At 48.6% G+C, this 23,026-nt stretch overlaps 1 protein-coding gene across 2 annotated transcripts in view; it reads left to right on the top strand.

Moving 5' to 3' along the window:
• Window positions 1–23,026, top strand: part of PACSIN2 (protein kinase C and casein kinase substrate in neurons 2) — a 134,623-nt gene that overhangs the window by 334 nt on the left and 111,263 nt on the right. Inside the window, exon 1 of one of the 2 annotated variants that reach the window (XM_074390881.1) lies at window positions 11,715–13,776. The exons of the other annotated variant lie outside the window; for it this stretch is intronic. The gene's annotated coding sequence lies outside the window, so the exon portion shown is untranslated. Of the gene's footprint in view, window positions 1–11,714; window positions 13,777–23,026 lie in introns of those variants that run through there. 2 annotated transcript variants of the gene reach the window in all.

Raw genomic sequence — 23,026 nt, 5'->3', positions numbered from 1 at the left:
GGGCGGGAGCCCGCGGGGGCGGCGCCGGGGGGCGGGCGGTTTTCCGGGGCGCGGGGCCTGCCGGACGGAGAAGTGCCGGAGCGGGGCCGTCGGGGTTCGGGGTGCCGGTGGGTGCGGGTGGAGACAGCCGCGGAGCGGGGGCTGGGGCGGGTGTGGACGGACGCGCTTCGCGGGAAGTGGGAATCCGAGGCGTGCGGAGCTTAGACGAGGGTGCGGGAGCCGCGGTGGGGGCGGCGCGGGGGGCGCCGGTGAGAGGGCCGCGCTCGGTCCTGGGGCGACCCGGGGGCGGCGTGGGGGGCGCCGGTGAGAGGGCCGCGCTCGGTCCTGGGGCGACCCGGGGGCGGCGCGGGACACATGCGGGTGCGCTGCTTCGGGGCGCTTGGAAGAGCATCCTCCACTTCCTTCCTTCCCGCCCTCCCTGTCCTGGCTGTGTGGGGGAGAGAGAGACAGACACACAGAGAGTGAGAGAGTGTGAGAGAGAGAGAGAGAGAGAGAGAGAGAGAGAGAGTGAGAGTGTGTGTGTGTGTGTGTGTGTGAGAGAGAGTGTGTGTGTGTGTGAGAGAGAGAGAGAGAGAGAGAGAGTGTGTGTGTGTGTGTGTGTGTGTGAGAGAGAGTGTGTGTGTGTGAGAGAGAGAGAGAGAGAGAGAGAGAGAGAGAGAGTGTGTGTGTGTGTGTGTCTGTCTGGGGAGGGTGGGGGAGCAAAGCTCTCTCTGCGGCACGTCCTAGGGCTGGGGCCACGGTTTGCCCTTGTGACCGTCCTGTCCTCGGAGTTTGCCCAAACTCATTGACTGAGAAATCTGAACTCCCTCCCGCTCTCGGGCTTTCGAGCCTGGCCAGGCATCCTGAGAGGTCCTTGACTGGAGAGGTAGTGATTGCTGCTGCTGTTGAATTTCATTGACCCATTGGATTTCGGCTCCATCAGAGGAAGTCGGTTTTCTTTTCAGAAGGAGTTGGTTGGTCAGGGTAGCAAGCTATGCTGTTGCCTTGGGGCTCCACACAGCCTTTCAGGTGTAACAGGCCCTGGATGCCACTCTCGGCTTGGGTGCCCGAGGAAAGGTGGCCTTTGGCCGGGGTAAGTGCACCATTCCTGGGTCCTGTCTTCTCTTTTTATCCCCCGCCTGTCCCAGGTTGTTGTGGTGAAGGGGGTAGGCTGCTCAGAGTCTCCAGGGCTACTTGGCACACAGTTTAACAAATTCTGCCTGCCTGTCTTGATGACAATCAAGAGACCAGCTCAAAGAATTTGACCCTCGGCTGCAGATGGTGAGCTCACACCTTTCTTCCTTTCCTGTGCCTCCCTCTGCACTTACTCCGGTGGGCTGAAGTTTCGTTGTAAACCTGCTGGGATTGCCAGGTTGGAGCCCAGGGCAAGGGCACCGACTAGGTGGGCAGTGTTAAACGCCAGCCCTCCTGTTCTTGCCCCAGATGCTCTCATTCCACCTGATTCATGAGCCTGCCTGCATGCAGCCTCCTCATAGCGACATTGGGTGCGTGCCAGTGCAGCTTGGATTTCTCTTGATTCACCTGGAAAACTTTCACTTGTGTGCACTTAAACTTCATTGTACAGTTTGGCAGCCTCCTCGGTGAGGTTATGCTGGTTGAGATATGAGGCCACTGCATCAAAAACTTTTCTGTGGTGTGTTTTTCTTTCGACAATAGTCTTGAAGCTTTAAAGAAAGTGGCCATTAGGCTGATGATATTTATTACTTGGGAAAGTAACATAACACAGAGAAGTGGATGAGTGATTAGCCAGCACTCTTTCTCCTCTTCTTGGGAGAAGAATAACAAATCATTTGATGGAAATGGTATCCTTAGCTCATGCTGCTTTGGGACTTGGAACTTTATTACTTTTAATCTCAAATGTATATGAAGTCGTGATGTAATATTTAAATAATTTAGTCTGGGCGCAGTGGCTCACACCTGTAACCCCAGTACTTTGGAAGGCCAAGGCGGGCAGATCACCTGAGGTCGGAACCTAGAGAGCAGCCTGGCCAACATGGTGAAATCTCGTCTCTACTAAAAATACAAAAATCAGTTAGGCATGGTGGCACACACCTGTAGTCCCAGGTACTTCGGAAGCTGTGGCATGAGAATTGCTTGAACCCAGGAGGTAGAGGTTGCAGCGAGCCGAGATCGTGCCACTGTACTCCAGGCCTGGGCAACAGCGAGACTCCATCTATAAATAAATAATCTAAAAGTATGCATATATTAAACAAAACAAAACAGTATCTGGGTTTCCAACATAGCCTTCCACAGGGAGATAACATTGGCTTTCCCCTAATCCTGCTTACCCAGTCCACATCTCTGATGGCCAGATATTTCTGGGGTAGGAACAGAGGGGCATTTGTCCTTGCCCTTTTTTTTGGAGACAGAGTCTTTGCTTCCTGAGTTCAAATGATTCTTCTGCCTTAGCCTCCCGAGTAGCTGGGATTACAAGTGCCTGCTACCTTGCCCGGCTAGCTTTTATATCTTTTTTTTTTTTTTTTTTTGAGGTGGAGTTTCGCTCTTGTTACCCAGGCTGGAGTGCAATGGCGCGATCTCGGCTCACCGCAACCTCCGCCTCCTGGGTTCAGGCAATTCTCCTGCCTCAGCCTCCTGAGTAGCTGGGATTACAGGCACGCGCCACCATGCCCAGCTAATTTTTTGTATTTTTAGTAGAGATGGGGTTTCACCATGTTGACCAGGATGGTCTCGATCTGTTGACCTCGTGATCCACCCGCCTCGGCCTCCCAAAGTGCTGGGATTACAGGCGTGAGCCACCGCGCCCGGCGCTTTTATATCTTTTAATAGAGATGGGGTTTCACCATGTTGGCCAGGCTGATCTGGAACTCCTGACCCCAAGTGATCCGCCCACCTTGGCCTCCCAATTCCTTGCCTTCTGTTTCTTCTCTATCCCTTCAAAGTCCATGCTGTGTTAAGGGTGTCATGCTCAGGCTTCCTGATTCTGAAGGGTTACCAGTGGATGATTCCAGGATGTGGTGGAAGGTTTCTTTAATAAAAGTAATGACATCTTGTGTTTAGAGATGGCAGTGGCATTTACCAGATGCTCTCTGGCCACCTTCATCTGAACCTGCCAGCTGACTCGGGCCTGCCTTATCTGCCATCAGATTGTAATGGCAGCTTTGTGGAGGCCACCCTGTAGATTATGCGATTAATGACCACATTCATGTGCGTGATAGTGCTGGCTCAGTTTTTCCCCAGTTAGGTTGTTTGGAATGGTAGTTGCATACCTGAGGGCAATGCAGCAATGCCTTAGTTACGAAGTCAGTTTGCATTCCACAGGTAGAGTCTTTCTTCATGGCCATGGCACTGATCCCTCACATACCAGAAAGTATCATTTGTCCCTGCTCCAGACAGACTCCAGATGTGTCCCAGTGGTGGTTCTTGGGGTAGTTTTGTAGGAATTTCTGCAGAATTTTAGTATTCAGATGAGTATGCTCTATCTGTGGGCTGGAGACAGACTTAAGAGAATTCTCAAAACTATTCTGCACAATGCAATATTTTTTGGTATCTCTGCAGTTCCAAAGGTAACTGCTTGAGGGACAGTGGCCACCAGAGGTCACAAGTTTTGATATTTTGATGAAAAACACACATACATAAACAAAAACCACCTTTCCTTAAATGACCTATTGAATTGTGTTTATTCCCCTGATTGCATGTTCATCTCTTTGCTTAATAAAATGTAACAAAGCATCAGAGAGTCTTTCTTGTTTCCTAGAATAAGGTCTTTTTTATTTTCAATTTTTTTTTGAGATGGAGTTTCAACTCTGTTGCTCAGGCTGGAGTATAGTGACAATCACTGCAACCTCCACCTCCCGGGTTGAGGCGATTCTCCTGCGTCAGCCTCCTGAGTAGCTGGGATTATAGGCACCTGCCACTACACCCAGCTAATTTTTTGTATTTTTAGTAGAGACGGCGTTTCACCATGTTGGCCAGGCTGGTCTTGAATTCCTGACCTCGTGATTCGCCTACCTTGGCCTCTCAAAGTGCTTGGATTACAGGTGTGAGCCAACACCCCGGCCTTCAGTTTTTAAAACAATAATAATTTTATTTTTAAAAATAGAGCTGGGATTTCTCCATGTTGGCCAGGCTGGTTTCAAACTCCTGGCCTCAAGTGATCCTCCCATCTTGGTATACAACGTGCTAGGATTACAGGTATGAGCCACCGCACCTGGCCTATTTTTAATCTTAAAAAAATCATTTGCATGTTTCTTGACGTGAGGCACTGAACTAGACAGAGATGAGAATATAGAAATAACAAAATGGTGTCTCAACTTCCAGACCTCACAGGAAGCCTTAAAAATGATAAATAAGGAGAGAGACTTGGCTGTACCTTTAGAAACTGCGTGTGTGGTGGTTTATAGAACATACTCTGTGGCCAGATAAAATTTATATGGTGACTTTTCCTCCCAAGAATATGGGATGATGGAGGGGGAGGAGCATGGATGGAGACTAGGAGCCCTGGGCTCTTGTCCCGCCTCTCCCTGACTCACCCTGAGGTCTGAGACAATTCACACAAAACTCAGGGTCTCAGTTTTCATATGTATCAAATGAGGGACTTGGAGGATCTTTACCTTTTGCAAATCTCGTAGCAGCTGTGACCTCTTCCCAGAAGCACATATGTGGACAGCTTCATAGACCTGGACCCAGATCGAGAACTGGATCAGGCGTCCCCAAACTTTTTCCACAGGGGGCCAGTTCCCTGTCCCTCAGACCGTTGGAGGGCCACCGCATACTGTGCTCCTCTCACTGGCCTCCAGTGAAAGAGGTGCCCCTTCCTGAAGTGCGGCGGGGGGCCGGATAAATGGCCTCAGGGGGCCGCAGTCTGGGGACGCCTGAACTGGATCATTCCACCCCTAAGCTCCCTCTCACCTGTGATATTCTGTAATCCTATTTTTCTGGTCACCTTTGAGCTAACAATAATGATGACTTGTATTTATAGAAGACGTACATTCCGGAGCACTTTCACCTCTCATTTTTTTTTGTGCTCAAAACATTTCTGAGTGGTACGGGTGGCAATAGATGTTCCTTCCTGTGATGAAGGAAGTGGCCAGGCTTGGCCAGCACGCTGGCAGAGCACACAGCCAGAGGCCGTCCTGGGACTGGAACTGGGGCTCCTGGTTGCCATCCTGGGGCTTTTCCGTTCGGCTTTGCTTCCTTGGTGGTTGTCATTATGAGTTATGTTTGGCAGTTCAAATAGCCCCAGAATGTGTCACTCACAGAGGGAACTGTTTGTTCATCTACTGAAAGGACTGTTTTTTTCTCTGAATTTGGATCACTAAACACCTTTCTGTATGACTGAAAAGGCTACTGACTTTGTTTTTGTTATTTTTTCTTGCCACATCTTTTTTTTGTTGTTGTTGTTGCCACATTTTTCATAGGGGCAGTTTGTAGGGCTTGAGTGTTTTGAGCAGACTTATTTAATACTTATTGAAGAAAGAGTACATTAAGATGACTACTTCTCAGTTGCTTAGCAGTTGAGAAAGTTGTGAAATAAATGTTAAGTAAAAATTCCAAATGTCTGACTTGTCCTATCCAAATATGTCCTCACAGATGAGATGCTCTCTGCAGTCTAGAAGGCCCCTCCCTGGGCCCAGAGCTGCTGGGTGGGTTTGAAAGTTGGGTGTGGATTGTGCTGGTGGCCAGGACTGTCCAACAGTGGCTTCTTGTGGCCTTCTGGCCAGATTCCTAACATTTTATGAACTAATTTTGTCATTTTATTGAAAGAGTACATATTCTCAGCTATATAAAGAGCTTCTGTATGTGAAAGAACACTGAACTTAGGCTGGGCGTGGTGGCTCACGCCTATTACACCAGCACTTTGGGAGGCCGAGGCAGGCAGATCACGAGCTCAGGAGTTTGAGACCAGCTTGGCCAATATGGTGAAACCCTGTCTCTACTAAAATTACAAAGATTAGCTGGACGTGGTGGTATGCGCCTATAATCCCAGCTAGTGGGGAGCCTGAGGCAGAAGAATGGCTTGAACTCAGGAGGCGGAAGTCACAGTGAGCTGAGATTGTGCCACTGCACTCTAGCTTGGGTGACAGAGCAAGACTCTGTCTCGAAAAAAAAAAAAAAGAAAAAGAACACTGAACTTTAGAGCCTCACAGATGTTATGTGACTTATTTCTGATGAAAATAACAATAAAGATTAAAAACACACACATATATATATATATATATATATATATTTTTTTTTTTTTTTTTTTTTTGAGATGGAGTTTCGCTCTTGTTACCCAGGCTGGAGTGCAATGGCACGATCTCGGCTCACTGCAACCTCCACCTCCTGGGTTCAGGCAATTCTCCTGCCTCAGCCTCCTGAGTAGCTGGGATTACAGGCACGCACCACCATGCCCAGCTAGTTTTTTGTATTTTTAGTAGAGACGGGGTTTCACCTTGTTGACCAGGATGGTCTCGATCTCTTGACCTTGTGATCCACCCGCCTCGGCCTCCCAGAGTGCTGGGATTACAGGCTTGAGCCACCGCGCCCGGCCCCCTAAAAACCATATTTTTAAAGAATAGTTCTGATCTATTTCTGAAAGATGTTTTGAATCCTCAGACATGGAAGCGGATAGTGCTGCACACAGCAGGCGTCACTCTGTGGAGTGTGTGTGGAGAACTCCACCTGTCTTCCCATTATGTCACGTGTGCTGTGACTGTTATTGCAGCCAGCTGAGGCACTCTGTAAAGCCGCCCTTGGAAGTACCTGCTTTATATTTTCATTTCACTCCCTGGACTGAGAGTGTTTGGAGGATATCTCAGTGGCTTCTGTGGAGGGAGCATCTGTGGGTGGAAGGCAGCAGGCAAGGTAAGTCAAAGCGGGTGGTCCTGGCCACTGCAGCTCTGGAATCCCGAGATAAAGATGATGGCTGCTCTGTAAAGGCAGCTCAGTGTAGACAGCAGGCCTAGAAACTTATCTCGATTCATTGTGGCAGTACCAGATAGGAGTGTGTACAAAGTACAGGAGGACAGAGGAGGGCAAGTCTGACTGCCCCCCGGACACTGCAGAGAGCTGACCTTCAGGAATGTGACTTTGGAGGGATTTTGCCAGAGCCACAGGTGCCCTCCAGTTGGGCTGATGGGAAGGACCATGCTGGGCAGAGCTGTGGAGAGAGGTGGAGGTTGCGGTGAGCCAAGATAGTGCCACTGAACTCCAGCATGGGTGACAGAGCAAGACTCTGTCTCAAAACAAAACAAAACAGCCGCAAGGAGCATGTGTGAGAGGGACTGCTAGGGGCAGGGAAGCTTCAGGTTGTGACCTGCCTTGTATTCTGGAGGACAGTTCACTGGGGAGCTGTTTCTGGGTATTTAAAACAGCAGGATGAAGATCTTCAGAGAAGCAGGATGTCAGCTGAGAAGTCAGGGATGCAGATGGGGGAGGAGTGATTCAGGTGACTCTACAAAGGTCACCTCTGTCCCTGGGAAGCTCAGGGATTGCCATCTGTGTTCCTAGGAAGCAGTGGCTCAGCTCTCTAATGAGAGGGGCTTTTAGAGTGGAATGGCCCTAGTCTTGACTCATTCTCAGCCTGCATTTACGTGTTTGGTTGGGAATGCAGCAGCTATGTGGATTCTGCTTCTCTTTCTTTTTTCTTTTTTGAGACGGAGTTTTGCTCTTGTCGCCCAGGCTGGAGTTCAGTGGAGTGATCTCGGCTCACTGCAGCCTCCATCTCCTGGGTTCCAGCTATTCTCCTGCCTCAGCCTCCCAAGTAGCGGTGATTATAGGCATGCACAATCATGCGCGCCTAATTTTTGTATTTTTGGTAGAGATGAGGTTTATCATGTTGGCCAGGCTGGTCTCAAACTCCTGACCTCACATGGCCCACCTACCTCAGCCTCCCAGAGTGCTGGGATCTCTGGCGTGAGCCACCATGCTAGGTTGCTTCTCTTTCCATATGTTGTGTGCTTATGCTTACAGATCCTTGAGCTTAGTATGTCACTTTCAGTGTAGTTCCTGCAGAAGAAAGGTAATTTTGCAATAAGGTATTGAAGGTTAGAAACATGGTTTTGGCTGGGCGCGGTGGCTCACGCCTGTAATCCCAGCACTTTGGGAGGTTGAGGTGGGCAGATCACCTGAGATCAGGAGTTCAAGACCAGCCTGACCAATATGGTCAAACCTCATTTTTTTTTTTTTTTTAAAAAAGAAACATTGTTTGGACTCAGACAGCCCTTGGGTGTGGGTTCGAACTCCACCATTAGGTGACTGTGTGGCTTTTAGCCAAATGCTTCAGCATCTCCAAAGCTGGATGTTGTAGCTGGGGCTGCTGTAACAAAGATGCCATGGCTTGTAAACAACAGAAATTTCTTTGTTACAGTTCTGTAAGCTGCAAGTCTGAGGTCAGGGTACCAGTATGGTTGGGTTCTGAGGAGGGTCCTTTTTTGTGTTGTGGATTGCTGACTTCTTATAGCCTCACATGGCAGAAAGATGGTGAGAGAGCTCTCAGATACTTTTATAAAAGGCATCATGCCTGTAATCCCAACATTTTGGGAGGCTGAGGCAGGAAGATCACTTGATGCTAGGAATTTGAAGCTAGGCTGGGTAACATAGTGAGACCCTGTCTCAACAAAAACTTTAGGAAAAAAATTGTGAGGACACTAGTCCCATTCATGAGGGTCCTGCCTAATGAGCTTCCAAAGGCCCTACTTGTTAATGCCATCAGCTTGAGGGGTAGAATTTCAACATAGGAATTTTGGGGGATCCATACTTCAGTCCTTTGTACCAAGATTCTGATGGCCCTTCCTCATTGGATTTTGGCAGGGCAGCATGAGGTGATGGAGCCCAGGAGCTCAGCATGTGTGCCTGGTCCACAGCGCTGCTTCAGTCACTCTGCTGTCACACAGTGCCATGTCTACTTAAGTGAATTTGCTAATTAAGCAAATCATACCTTTAAAGTGCCCAAAGTAATTTTTATCCAGTTCTATTTAAAAATCCCCCCCAAACCTCACAATGTTCATGACCTCTTTGTCCACAAAATAAAAAAAAAAAACAGAAAGAAAAATAACCCCCCCCCAAACTTTCTGGACCTTTCCTTGGTGACTCGGGGTCATGGGGATGCAGTTGTGTGTCATTGGTGTGGGTAAGGCCGCCTGCTCTGCACGGACTACCCTCATATCCTGGCATTTACAGGGCCTGCCTTCTTTCTTCTCACCATCTTTTGTAAGCTGCTGTTGGCATATGGCCCCTTTGCTGGGGTGAGGGCCTGATGATGGTCGTCCTCCCTGGGTTTTTCTTTTCTTTTCTTTTTTTCTTTTTTTTTTTTGAGATGGAGTCTCACTCTGTCTCCCAGACTGGAGTACAGTGGTGCGACTTGGCTCACTGCAGCCTCCGCCTCCTGGATTTGGGCAATTATCTGCCTCAGCCTCTAGAGCAGCTGGGATAATACGTGCCTGTCACCATACCCAGCTAATTTTTGTTTTTGGTTTTTTTTTTGAGACGGAGTTTTGCTCTTGTTACCCAGGCTGGAGTGCAATGGCACAGTCTCGGCTCACTGCAGCCTCCGTCTCCTGGATTCAAACAATTGTCTGCCTCAGCCTCCAGAGTAGCTGGGATAACACATGCCTGTCACCATACCTGACTAATTTTTGTTTTTTTGTTTTTTGTTTTTTTTTTGAGACGGAGTTTCGCTCTTGTTACCCAGGCTGGAGTGCAATGGCGCGATCTCAGCTCCCCACAACCTCCGCCTCCTGGGTTCCAGCAATTCTCCTGCCTCAGCCTCCTGAGTAGCTGGGACTACAGGCACGCACCACCATGCCCAGCTAATTTTTGTATTTTTAGTAGAGACAGGGTTTCACCTTGTTGACCAGGATGGTCTCGATCTCTTGACCTCGTGATCCACCCGCCTCGGCCTCCCAAAGTGCTGGGATTATAGGCGTGAGCCACCTTGCCTGGCCTAATTTTTGTGTTTCTAGTACAGATGGGGTTTTACTGTCTTGGCCAAGCTGGTCTTGAACTCCTGACCTTGTGTTCCACCTGCCTCAGACCTCCAGAGTGCTGGGATTACAGGCGTGAGCCACCATGGCTGGCCTCCTCCCTGGGGTTTGAGGGCAGCCCTGCCATGCAGAGGCCTTGCTGTCTTCTAGGTTAGTGATTCCCTGTCTGAGTTTGATGTGATGGGTTATAGAAAGCCGGACGGGATGCTGCCTGACTATACCTAGTGACTCAGGATTAGAAGAGAGTACTGGTGGTGATGGCTTACCCCTAGGTGATGAGAAGTCGAAAGCAGATGATAAATCTATAAGCACTGCTCTCCTGTGTCAAATTGTGTTCAGATAACATGTAACAATGATAGTTAAGGTTTTAGAATTATGGAAAGTTTCTCCTTGTTTTCCAAACTGTATCACTGCCCTTTTACTTTTATATTAATGTTTAAGTAATAACTTTGTAATTAAAATAAGTGTAAATAGAAAGGGCGTGGTTGTCTAGGCATTTGCAGTTTACCAAGAAGCTTTCCGTAGCCCTCATTTTGTTTTCAGAACAGCCTTGTTAATTTGCTACCTTCTTTGTTATTCAGAGGGGAAAGAGAAGGAGAGGTTAACCGGTCAGTGGTTTTGCCTGAGGCCACCAGCCAGGACCCCACATGCTCCTCTGAGCCCAAGCCCAGAGCTCCCAGGAGGCCTATGATGGGTCCTCTGCCTGGACCTGCAGGGTGGTCTTTATAGAATCAACCGTGGCTAGTATTTTGAAATTTCCTATTGAATTAAATGAAATCTTATTACTATAAAGTGAGACCCAAACCGTAGTTTGTGAACATTTTCAAGTTTTAAACTGCATTTGTCTTTCATTATGTTAAATTATGTTGTCGCCAACTGAGTGTGCCAAGATCGTGAATTGTGGTCTTTGGAGGAACCACAGAGCAGGCAGTGCTCCCTGTGCAGACCTCCAAGCCCGCTATTAGTGGGTTCTGGAGCTGGCTGACTGGCTGGAGCTGGGTTGCCTGCTTGCCGCTTAGCTCACACATGGTGATGCTTTAATTAAGCAATTGTGACCTTTGCTCCTGCAAATGTATCATCAGATAAGGAGTCTGGGCATGTGCCACTAAGGAGGAGGATGTGCATGGGTGGGTGTGGAGTCAGTAGTGAGGGGCTCACTGTCTGCACAGGCCCCCATGTTCTGAAGTTTTCTGAGGGATGGTTCAAGAAGCTTTACTTCTTGCCCATTTAATTCTTGCAACAAGATCGTGTCCTCTCCACTACGCACGAATCAACTGAAGCTCAGAGAGATTAAGTGGCCTTCAGAGGGCCACCATCAGAGCTGGTGCTCTGCCTACTGAAGCCCACACTCATTTCACCTCCTCTGGCTGGCTGGAATGAGTAAGTTCTCAGTCGCTAACTCTCAGATGTGAACGTCTGTAAAAGATAATCAGTGTTTCTCCCCCACCTCTGAGAAACATGGACATGAGGCAGATTATATGTGTCTTTTGCTTAAGACGGGATCTGTGTCTGTAACTAACTTGCTTACGATAATATGAAAGTTGACAGTCGTTTAACAGCAGGAAGATAAGAGCAGAAAAGGGAGAGCGGCTGGTGTGCGGTCAAGGCTGTGGGTGATTCGCTGGTGATGCGTTCCACGCAGGACAGGAGGAAGATTGCGGAGGCCCTGACTTAGGAATGCTGTTGCCTCGCCGGGGGCAGATGCATTCTTTTTTTTTTTTTTTTTTTTGAGACGGAGTTTCGCTCTTGTTACCCAGGTTGGAGTGCAATGGCGCGATCTTGGCTCACCGCAACCTCCGCCTCCTGGGTTCAAGCAGTTCTCCTGCCTCAGCCTCCTGAGTAGCTGGGATTACAGGCACGTGCTACCATGCCCAGCTAATTTTTTTGTTTAGTAGAGACGGGGTTTCACCATGTTGACCAGGATGGTCTCGATCTCTTGACCTCGTGATCCACCCGCCTCGGCCTCCCAAAGTGCTGGGATTACAGGCTTGAGCCACCGCGCCCGGCTGGGGCAGATGCATTCTAAAAGGCATTTTATGCTGTTGAAGAGCAGGTAGACAAGGGAGAAGAAGTTGTATTTCTGTAGAGCACTGCACTTTGTAAAATTGTCAAAGGTCTTCACATTTTGTCAACATTGTGATACCAAATAAGAGCATTTGCTCAGGTATATTAGAGCACATATTTGTTTTTATGCTTGTGATCATCATAACTTTTATGTCAAATGATTTCTTTTTTGCTTTCTTTAAATCTTTTAAAAATTGAAGGTTCAACATAGAAAACAATGTTCTGAATAAAGAACTCTCTTTGTAGTTTACCTTCCACACATGAAGCGTTTTTAAAAAAAAATTTTTTTTTTGAGATGGAGTTTCTTTTTTTTTTTCCCCCAGGCTGGAGTGCAGTGGCATGATCTCAGCTCACTGCAACCTCTGTCTCTTGGGTTCAAGTGATTCTCCTGCCTCAGCTTCCTGAGTAGCTGGGATTACAGGCATGTGCCACCACACCCAGCTAATTTTGTGTTTTTAGTAGAGACAGGGTTTCTCCATGTTGGTCAGGCTGGTCTTAAGCTCCTGACCTCAGATGGTCCACCCACCTTGGCCTCCCGTAGTGCTGGGATTACAGGTATGAGCCACTGCACTGAGCCGACGAAGTGGTTTTTATGTATCTTGGTCAAGTAACCTATTCCCTGACGACTTTGTACCAAGCTTCAGAAGAGGCAAGAGCGGTATGTTGTCTCTGTCCTTCCTCAAGGCAATACTTCAAGGTTGCTTGAAGGTGAGGAAGCTCTGGGTAGTGAGATCAGGTGCCTAGTCCAAGGACAACCAGTTTGTAGATGGGAGAGATTAGAAGCTTGAACTGACCTGTTTTCTTTTCAATAACTGACATTTTTACGATTGTATTATTCAAATTCACTTAAATATTTTCTTGGCTGGGCGTGGTGGCTCACACCTGTAATCCCAACACTTTGGGAGGCCTAAGCGGGTAGATCACAAAGTCAGGAGTTTGAGACTAGCCTGAGCAATATGTGAAACCCCATCTCTACTAAAACTACAAAAATTAGCTGGGTTTGGTGGCCTGCACCTGTAATCCCATCTACTCGGGAGGCTGAGGCAGGAGAATCACTTGAACCCAGGAGGCAGAGGTTGTGGTGAGCCGAGACTGCACTACTGCATTCCAGCCTGGACTACAGAGTGAAACTCTGTTTCAAAAAAAAAAAAAAAAATTTTGTTTTCTCTGAAAAACAAAAAAAAAAATTTTTCTCTGAAATTTGTTTTTCCACGTTATACTGTCATCTTTAAAAAAGATTATTAATGGTTGTATTATCCTATTGATATAATGAGATTAAAACATTCCCTAGTGCTGGACATTTTAGGTTATTTCCATTTTTTTGCTAATGTAGATGAATTTGCAGTTTATAATTTCATCTTTCTTTTTTCATCTATGCAGTTATTAGTTCCTGGGGATAAATTCCCAGGAATAGAAATCTTGTATTAAAGAGTATGAACACCTTAAGAGTGTTTTGGAAGCCTGTGTTGCAGCTTGTAAGTTAATTTTTCTGATATTTTTGGGTGAAAAAATTGGGATTCTTTCTCTTTAAGGTGCTTGCCTTGGCCTTTAGAACTTTTAAGCATCTGTGAGATAAGAAAGTTCTGTGAGGGTTTCCTAAATGAGTCACATTTCCTTCCTAAGTTTCTGGATATCGTTTTACTTGAATTAGTTGCTTTAGTTTCATGAGCAAGACACAACGTTTTAGAAAATCCTTACTACTTTATTATTAATCCCTGGAGCTAATGTTCCAAATTCCCGAGGTCGTGCGTGCTTGGGGTTGCATTATTCCGTCGGCTCAGCGGTCAAGGTAGGCATCTCACAAACCTTCTCTAGCTCTCTTTTCCTCACTTAGGGGATGCACGTTGGAAAGAGTCTGCAGGGTTCTTCCTGCCAGGCAGCCTGGGGGTGATGTGGCCCTTTGGAGTTCGCCTCTAGCTTCTCGGTGTCGTTCTCAGGGACGTTCCTGGCCCTGTTCATCTCCGGAGACAAGCGTCTCAAGCGGCAACGTGGAGGGAAGTTCCCAGCACCGGTGCTCGCCTTGTTTGCTTGTTTGCTCTTCTGTCCTGGTCTGCTGTGGAACTTGTCAGCATGTCCCCTCCCCGCGGACTAGCTTTCGTGCCCTCCGCTGTCCCTTAGGAATTCACTCTCAGACTGAGCAGAGTCCTCGTTTCCTGGTGGCTCATTTGCCAGGGTCTGCAAAAGATAGGTGCTTAGCAGGGACAGAGAGGGGATCCAGTGGGGAGCAATGGCCGGGCCAGCCGACCTCAGTGCTCACCCCGGGGTCCCCGCCCTTGGATTTCTACGGTGCCTCTGCCGTGTCTACCCTCTCCCCCAAGGGGCTGTTTCCCGTTTAGTTCTCTGGCCTCACCCGTGGGCAAAACCTTGCTCCGCTTGGTTCCCCTTATCCCAGGTAAGAAAAGCTGACGTTCGCAACAGAACGAAGAGACTTGACTACACCCAAAGGTAGAAATGAGAAGAAACAGCCGCAGACAGCGCAGCAGACACATGTTTGGCTTCCTAAGCACAGGCCGGTTTTTGTGCCCACACTCCAGGGCTCGTCTGACTGCACTGGCTCTGCCAGGCGCTGCTCAGCTTCCTGCTTCCCCTGCTAGCCCTGCTGCTTCCGTCAGTAAAACAGAATTTTAGGGTTAATGCTTTGCTTGATGCTTCAGGAACTGCATTTTTATCACAAGTTTGGAAATTGTACTTTGCCCCTGTTTCTACAGATGCCTAAACATGTCTAGGTTGCTGTTGCCTTGGCAACTGGCTGAGCTGTTGGTTGTATGTGCGGTGAAGGCTCTGGCAGGGGCTGGAAGGAAGCCCCAGGTCTTCCTTAGAGCTTCTCAGCCAAGCTGGTAGTTACTCCCAAGCCCAGAAGTGTATGCTCTTAACTCCCCTATGTCATTTGGAGCTTCCCATTTCATTTCCCTAAGAAATCCCTGCTCAGCTGCCCTAGACTTGGGTGTGTGGTATGACATGGCATGGCATGCACTGAGAGGGCTGACTTATTTCAAGACTGGATTCTTGGCAACAACACGAGACACGATTCCTTAGCAGCCCTTGACCTAAGCTTTATTCAAGGTTGGACATGGCAGGCGCTGCTTGTCCTCTCCCTTCAAGTTTCTTCTGCTTCTCAGACCTGGGGTGCTTGTTGGGCCCAGAGCTGGGCCTTGCCTGAGAGTCCCGCAAAAGCAGGGCCAGAGGGTACTCCTGACCACCTACAAGTCATGGGAAGAGAGTGAATGTGATTGGATCACTGCAGTGCCACCCAGTATGTATCCTTTATGAAGACTGAGTGAAAGGTTGGTATAATCAATTCCAGTCTTACCCTTTGTTATTTTAATGCTTCTCGTATTTCCTTTTGGGCTTATTTCTTTTCTTCTTAGTCTTACAAAAGTGAGTCTGAAGTTGTGATGTGTGGGGGTTGGGGCTGGTTCATTGCCCCCTCTTAAAGCTCAGACAAGTCAACCTTCCTTGAAGTTTTTTGGGTATAAACTCATTTCCAGAATTGCTGTTTTGGACCCATTCTTTTATCTTTGCTACCTCTGTTAGGAACTTGCAGATTCACGAAATTTAGAAATAGTTTGACATAATGTGAGCTCTTACTATTAAGTAAAGAGGTGGGTAGGGAGAGAAACCTCCTTCAATCACCACCCTCCAAAAACCTCATGTGGCAGTGTGATTGGTGGAGATGGAGACAAACTCAGTCCATTGGGAGCTCCTGCGGGTACCAGGTGGGAGAAGGGAGTTCTCTCCTTGGGGTAGACTTGGCAAATTACCAGTCCCCACAAAGGCTGCAAAGCCCTGCTCCACATTTCCTGTGCATTCTGCTGTCCAGGAAGGCTGGCTTTTGGGGCCCTGACCTGGAACCCGGGTTGCTTTTCTCCATAGGAGGGCCTCTGTCTGGAGCAGTGGGACAGGGACAAGCCTCTGCTGTGTTCTGATCTTGGGACGGCCCAGTCCAGTGGGGCTATAAGTGCCTGCAGTGAGCTGTAATTAGTAAGGAGCTCTGCAGCCAAATTGCCTGGGCTTGAATCCCAGCTCTGAGATTGATTGTGGTACCTACGTACGTCACCTTTGAAGTGGGGATCATGATAGGATTGTTGTACAGCTTGGATGCATGAACGTGTACCCTGCACTTAGGATGGCGTTGCCCACCAAGACCTCCATTGTAGCACAGCCATCGGTGCCTCTGGGCATCCCAGCCATCTTGCCTTGGGACTCTTTGATTCCCACTTTACAGTTGAGGAAATAGGCTCAGAGAAGCTTAATATATCTTGAGACCTGGGTCGACCTCAGGGTTCTCTCTTGAGAGCACTGGTGGTCCCCCACAGTGGCCTTGGCTCCCCAGCAAGTTAGGGAGTGACTGCCAGGGGACTTACTCCATCAGTGCTGTGCCCACCAGGCATAGTGTATATACCGATTTTTTAATGCCTCCATACACATGCATGCACACACACATAAAACATTTGTATGCTACTGAAAAGGGAGAGTTCCCTGGACCCCTTCGAGGTACTTGGGACGGGGTGTGGCTGGTTTGCTCAGACCCCTTACAGGAGCAGGGAGCCTGAGATGTGCAGGTACAGGAGGCAAGGCGAGTGCTTTTGGGCTCCAGCTCCGCGGCAGTGTCTAGGGCTGTTACAGTGCTCTTTTAGACCTCTTGTCTGGGGACAGCTTAAGTATTAAACAGCTCAGTGAAGAGTCACTGTGACAGCCTTTTTGGGTTCCTGCTTCCAATGCATCCCAAATTGCCTGGCGTCTAGGAAGAATCAGGTTCCGTGGACTTGAATGATGGTGAATGCAGAATTTTTATAATGGAGGTGGCTTCCAGCAGGATGGGGAACTGAAGATGGAATGGAGTGGGAAGGTGATCTTCCCCTGGAGTTTGACCATGCCGCAGACAATCTGTTCTCCAGCTGCCCCCAGCTGAACTCTTGACTTCCTCCTCTGCCACTCTTCTGTGTGTGGAGTCTGGGATGTGGGGTTTGTATGGGCACAGGATGATAGGGGCCATGGCAGGCTGAAAGGCAACATTTGGGTGTGAAAACAGGAATGCTGGCATGTGCCTGTAATCCCAGCTACTCAGGAAGCTGAGGCAGGAGAATTGCCTGAACCCAGGAGGCGGAGGTTGCGGTGAGCCGAGATCGCGCTGTTGCACTCCAGCCTGGGTAACAAGAGCGAAACTCAGTCTCAAAAAACAAACAAACAATTCCCAGTTTATTTTAAAACTTGAATTTATAGTAGCCTTTTGTCATCTGGATTTTTTAAATAATTGAATGTAAAAAATACTGTTATCTAGGGATCTAGCAACCTTTTTGATCTTTAAAAGGCTTGAGTTCAGTTCACGACCAGCCTGGCCATCATGGTGAAACCCCATCTTTTAAAAAAAAAAAAAAAAAAAGCCGGGTGCGGTGCCTCAAGCCTGTAATCCCAGCTCTTTGGGAGGCTGAGGCGGGCGGATCACGAGGTCAAGAGATCGAGACCATCCTGGTCAACATGGTGAAACCCCGTCTCAACTAAAAATACAAAAAATTAGCTGGGCGTGGTGGCACGTGCCTGTAATCCCAGCTACTCGGGAGGCTGAGGCAGGAGAATTGCCTGAACCCAGGAGGCGGAGGTTGCGGTGAGCCGAGATCGCGCCATTGCACTCCAGCCTGGGTAACGAGCGAAACTCCGTCTCAAAAAAAAAAAAAAGGCTTGATTTCGGAAAACGTTTATTGTTGCCCTGTTCTTGCTCTGTGTTTTGGTGTCTGTCCTTCTGTCTGTCTGGCATCTGCGTGAGTCATGGGTCAGGACATGTTGGGGATATGGAGTCTGGTGTAGCTGGGCCTAGTTATAAACTGGAAGCAAGGTTGGGAGCCTAGAATCCAAACCAGATTCAGACTGGGAGAATATCTGAAATCTCTGCAAGCGGCAAAGAAGGTTCTTTTTTTTTTTTTTTTAAGATGGGGTTTCACCGTGATGGCCAAGCTGGTTTTGAACTCCTGACCTCAGGTGATCCACCCACCTCAGCCTCCCAAAGTGCTAGGATTACAGGCGTGAGCCACCGTGCCCAGCAGAAGGTTCTTATATCTACGGTTCCTGAAGGAATGTTGCTGGGTTCCCAGGTTCTCTGGGAGCATTGATGTGTCTCACTGTCATGGTGCCAAAGACTTTTTGTTTTTATTCATCTATTTCCTGTACTTCCTTCTGCTCCCTTGTTAACCTGGGGCTGGCTCTAGTTTCAAAGTTAATTCTCAAACTCAAACCTCAGACTTAAAGGCTGGGGACTGCCCTTGGGTATGTTGGGGTCCGGCTCCTGAGAAACCTCTTTTTCCGGAAAGCTCTGGCCTGTTAGATTTTGCTCTGAAATTTTACTACCCTGCTCACCTAATGGTGGTCATTGCTGTTCTGAAACACATGGGTGGAACTCAGCAATGTTTCTTGACCTGTATTTTTTGTTTGTTTTTATTTTATTTTATTTTTTTGAGACAGAGTTCCACTCTTGTTACCCAGGCTGGAGTGCAATGGCACAATCTTGGCTCACTGCAACCTCTGCCTCCTGGGTTCAGGCAATTCTCCTGCCTCAGCCTCCTGAGTAGCTGGGACTACAGGCATGCGCCACCAGGCCCAGCTAACTTTTGTATTTTTAGTAGAGACCATGTTTACATGTTGCTTGGGCTGGAGTGTAGTGGTGTGATCTCAGCTCACTGCGCCCTCTGCTTCCCAAGTAGCTGGGACCATAGGCATGCGCCATGATGCCTGGCTAATTTTTGTTGACCTGTATTTGGATTTTATGTTTCCTTCAGAATTTTATGCAAATTGATGCTTTCCCCCTAGAAATGGACTCAGACATTTTTGCATGCAATTCTGATATATTCACAAATTCCTGTTTATTCGTTCAACAAATATTTGAACACCTGCCATGTGCTAGGCACGGTTCTAGGCTCTGGAGTCACAACAGGAACAAAATAGTCCATGATCTTACATTCTGGTTGGAGGAGGCAGAACACAAACACCCTCAGCCCAGTGTGGAGTGAAGGCCAGCCTCAGTGGGCAGGGCCAGCGGGGGGGATGTCCAGGCCTCAGTCCCCTACCTGGCTGTGCTTGGTGCCAACTTCCCAGCCCCCTTCTAGCCTTCACTTCCCTGAACTGGTTTTTGACTTCACAATCATTATCAGAGTGATTTTTTTAAAAATTTAATGTTTGTTGAGGCTCATTTTGTGCCAGGTATCCCCTTTTCCCTTGCATGATTACATTTATTCTCATGACAACTTTGTTTTGCAAGTGAGAAAGCCTCAATACTAGGAATGTGATGTGGTTTTCATCAGCATGCAGCTTGAGGCTGTAGAACTCAGGTAAGCCTGGCCTGAGGACACCAACAGAGAAATACCAGTAAAAAATTCAGTGTGTCCATTTTGCCCTGGACCATCTCTATTCTCTGTCCTCCTCCCCAACCCCCACCACTATTGACACAGAGCCTCACTCTGTCACCCAGGCTGGAGTGCAGTGGTGTGATTGTGGCTAACTGCAGCCTCCAACTCCAGGGCTCAATGATCCTCTCACCTCAGCCTCTCAAGTAACTGGAACTACAGGTGTGTGCCACCATACCTGGCTAATTTTTAAATTTTTCTGGAGAGCAAGGAAGGGGGGCAGGTCTTACTATGTTGCCCAGGCTGGTCTCGAACTCCTGGCTTCCAGTGATCCTCCCACCCCAGTTTCCCAGAGCTCTGGGATTATAGGTGTGGGTCACTGTGCCTGGCCACCTTTTTTTTTTTTTTTTTTTTTTTTTGAGACATAGTCTCGCTCTGTCGCCCAGACTCAAGTGCAGTGGTGCTGTCTTGGCTCATTGCAACCTTCACCTCCCAGGTTCAAGTGATTCTCCTGCCTCAGCCTCCCAAGTAGCTGGGACTACAGTTGTGTGCCACCATGCCTGGCTAATTTTTTGTGTTTTTAGTAGAGATGGGGTTTCAGCATGTTAGCCAGGATGGTCTCAATCTCCTGACCTTATGATCTACCCGCCTTGGCCTCCCAAAGTGCTGGGATTATTGGTGTGAGCCACTCCGCCTGGCCTGTTTCTTTTGACAATCAGAAATGTAATCTTCACCTGATTCTCACATCAAATTGCCTTGCTCAAAGAGGGAAATGTGGGTGGAATGGCTTTAAGGCCTCTACCTGGTGGATGTTACAGACTCTCTAAGTCACCACGTCTGTATATTTACTGTTGGCAAAATTGGAACTGCTGTGTGAATGACATTTGAAATGCATGTTTAGTTCTTGACTGAGTATACACACACTGGTTTTTCCACACCAGACACTTCATCTCTTGTTGTGACTTTTAAGGTTCTGCCCAATGGACAGAGTAACTTCCTGAAAAGTGGCTTTAAAAAAACCTTGTCTCCTCAGTGGACAGATTGTGGAATCAAGCAGCGTTTGTGATCCTGACTCATTGCCAACCAAACAGAACCTTTATTCTGGCTGGAGGTTTGCAAGCTGCCATCCTTCTGGCACCAACAGCAGCCTGTACTTTAAATATTTACATTGAATAACTCTGTGGCTCTGCTTCCTTCTAAGGCTTGCCATGGGTCATGTCAGAAGCAGAACTCCTCCTCCGGAGTCATTGTGAAACATGACTCAGTGCTAGTGTGAAGTTCCTCTACAGTCAGCTCACTTCACAGAGGGGGAACTGGGCTGCGTTCAGCTCAGTGTGAGCTGAAAATTGCAGTGTCCAGCCTTCCTTTCTGGCAGTTGGGGCCGGAGCAGTCCCAGGGCTGGGAGGGGGGACATTGTCCCCTTTGACTGTGTGATTGTTGGAAGTGGGGTCCTGAGGGAGAGTTGAGGCGGCAGCTTAAATGGAATTTCCAGTCGAAAGGGGCAAGGCACAGTTTCGGGAGTCCTGCTCTCAAGTCCAGTGAGGCAGAGACCTGGGCTTGGGTTGGGATGTCCCCTCTCTTGCTGACAAGAGGGAGGGATCTCTGGGCCAGGGAGGAGGCAGCTGCATTCGCTGGCTGTGAGACTGTGACTCTAGGTGTGGAAATGCCCGGGTGTTCCCTGCAGCCCCCAGACCCCTAGCTGAGGCATGTGAGACCCCTGCCCTGGGCCATTTTTTCAGTGTGACTCTCCCTACAGGGTGAGGAGTCCGAGGTGTGGAGAAGTAGTATCTCCCTAAAACTTGTGCCTCTCCCTTTAGGCCATGCACGGAGACAGAGACCCTGGAATTCCCTGCCCTAGTAACCCCCAGCCCACATACAGGGCCTGCGTGGGTTGCCTCCCTGGTGCGTCCTGCGGAGGGTAGGCTGTGCCTGTGTGCGCGTGCCCCCAGCCGAAGGTGGCGGAATGGTGGCCGTGGGTAGGGTGTGTGTGGACAGAGCTAGGGTGCACAGGCTGGGGTGTTCCTGCAAGCGTGCCCAAGGGGCGTTGTGGTGCAGGACATGGCTCTGGATTCATGTGCTTGGTTTCTTTTCTTTTCTTTTTTTTTTTTTGAGACAGAGTTTTGCTCTTGTTGCCTAGGCTGGAATGCAATGGTACAATCTCAGCTCACCGCAGCCTCTACCTCCTGGATTCAAGTGATTATCCTGCCTCAGCCTCACGAGTAGCTGGGACTACAGGCACGCATGCGCCACCATGCCCAGCTAATTTCATATTTTTAGTCGAGACGGGGTTTATCTATGTTGGTCAAGCTGGTCTCGAACTCCTGACCTCAGGTGATCTGCCCTCCTCGGCCTCCCAAAATGCTGGGATTACAGGTGCGAGCCACTGTGCCTATCCTGGTTTCTTGATCAGTAAAGTTCATGCGTATTTTCTGGGTGTGCTTGGGGGTGTCCCTCTGTATCTGAAACATGGGTTTTGGGGCCATGCTTGGAGTGTATGGGGAGGTGGGTTTAAGAGCAGGCCTGTCCCCTTGCTCAGCTCTTCTTTTTTTTTTGAGACGGAGTTTCGCCCTTGTGACCCAGGCTGGAGTGCAATGGCGCGATCTCGGCTCACCGCAACCTCCGCCTCCTGGGTTCAGGCAATTCTCCTGCCTCAGCCTCCTGAGTAGCTGGGATTACAGGCACGTGCCACCATGCCCAGCTAATTTTTTGCACTTCTAGTAGAGACGGGGTTTCACCATGTTGACCAGGATGGTCTCGATCTCTCGACCTCGTGATCCACCCGCCTCGGCCTCCCAAAGTGCTGGGATTACAGGCTTGAGCCACCGCGCCCGGCTTCAGCTCTTCTTAACACCAAACCAGACGCACGTAAGGAGGAGCACACTCCGTCGTTTTACCCAAAGTTTCCCTGTAGGGCTTTGCTGATGACATCTCTTGGCTTTTGTTAGCATTCTGGCAAAATATCAGAAGGATTTCAGTCTACGTTGTGGTCTTCTTGAGAGCTCGTATTTGATTTCTGCTTTAGCTCAGTGGACTTTAGCCTGAAGGAATCCCAGTGAATAGTTTTTAATGTTAACTTATGGAAATTTTCCCAGCAGCAAACCACTGATACTGTGGCGTGGGGGTGAGCAGCTCTTGTGGAAACAAGGCAGTTCTGTCCTTCAGCTGCATAGGAGTGTTTCAGGAACCGTATCGGCCACATTCTTCTTGGGGCTTCTTGACATCCGGGAGGAGAGGGAAGCGATGTCTGGGTCCCACGGTGCACATGGCCATCCCTGGTGCCGCCCTTCCAGGAGGAATTGCCAGGTTGGACATGGAGATGAACATGGCGAGCTTCCTTTGGGTCTGGTCAGCCTTCGGGAGCATTTCTGGCAGTCTCAGAAGGTGACAGTCTGCATCTGTATTATCACCAATGTGGAAAAAGTAAGGGCAGTGCAGTTTTCTAGTTTTCTTTCTTTCTTTCTTTCTTTCTTTCTTTCTTGGCAGTGCAGTTTTTTAGATTTCTTTCTTTCTTTCTTCGTTTCTTTCTTTCTTTTTCTTTTTTTGAGATGGAGTCTTGCTCTGTTGCCCAGGCTGGAGTGCAGTGGCACCATCTCAACTCACTGCAGCCTCTGCCTCCCAGGTTCAAGCAATTCTCCTGCCTCAGCCTCCTGAGTAGCTGGGATTACAGGCACTCACCACCATGCCTGCCTCATTTTTTTTTTTTTT

The sequence above is a fragment of the Saimiri boliviensis genome, chromosome 21 (genome assembly GCF_048565385.1).
Source record: "Saimiri boliviensis isolate mSaiBol1 chromosome 21, mSaiBol1.pri, whole genome shotgun sequence".
NCBI lineage: Eukaryota > Metazoa > Chordata > Mammalia > Primates > Cebidae > Saimiri > Saimiri boliviensis.
The sequence above is the reverse complement of the archived record's forward strand: the minus strand, read 5'-3'. Positions and strand labels throughout refer to the sequence as shown.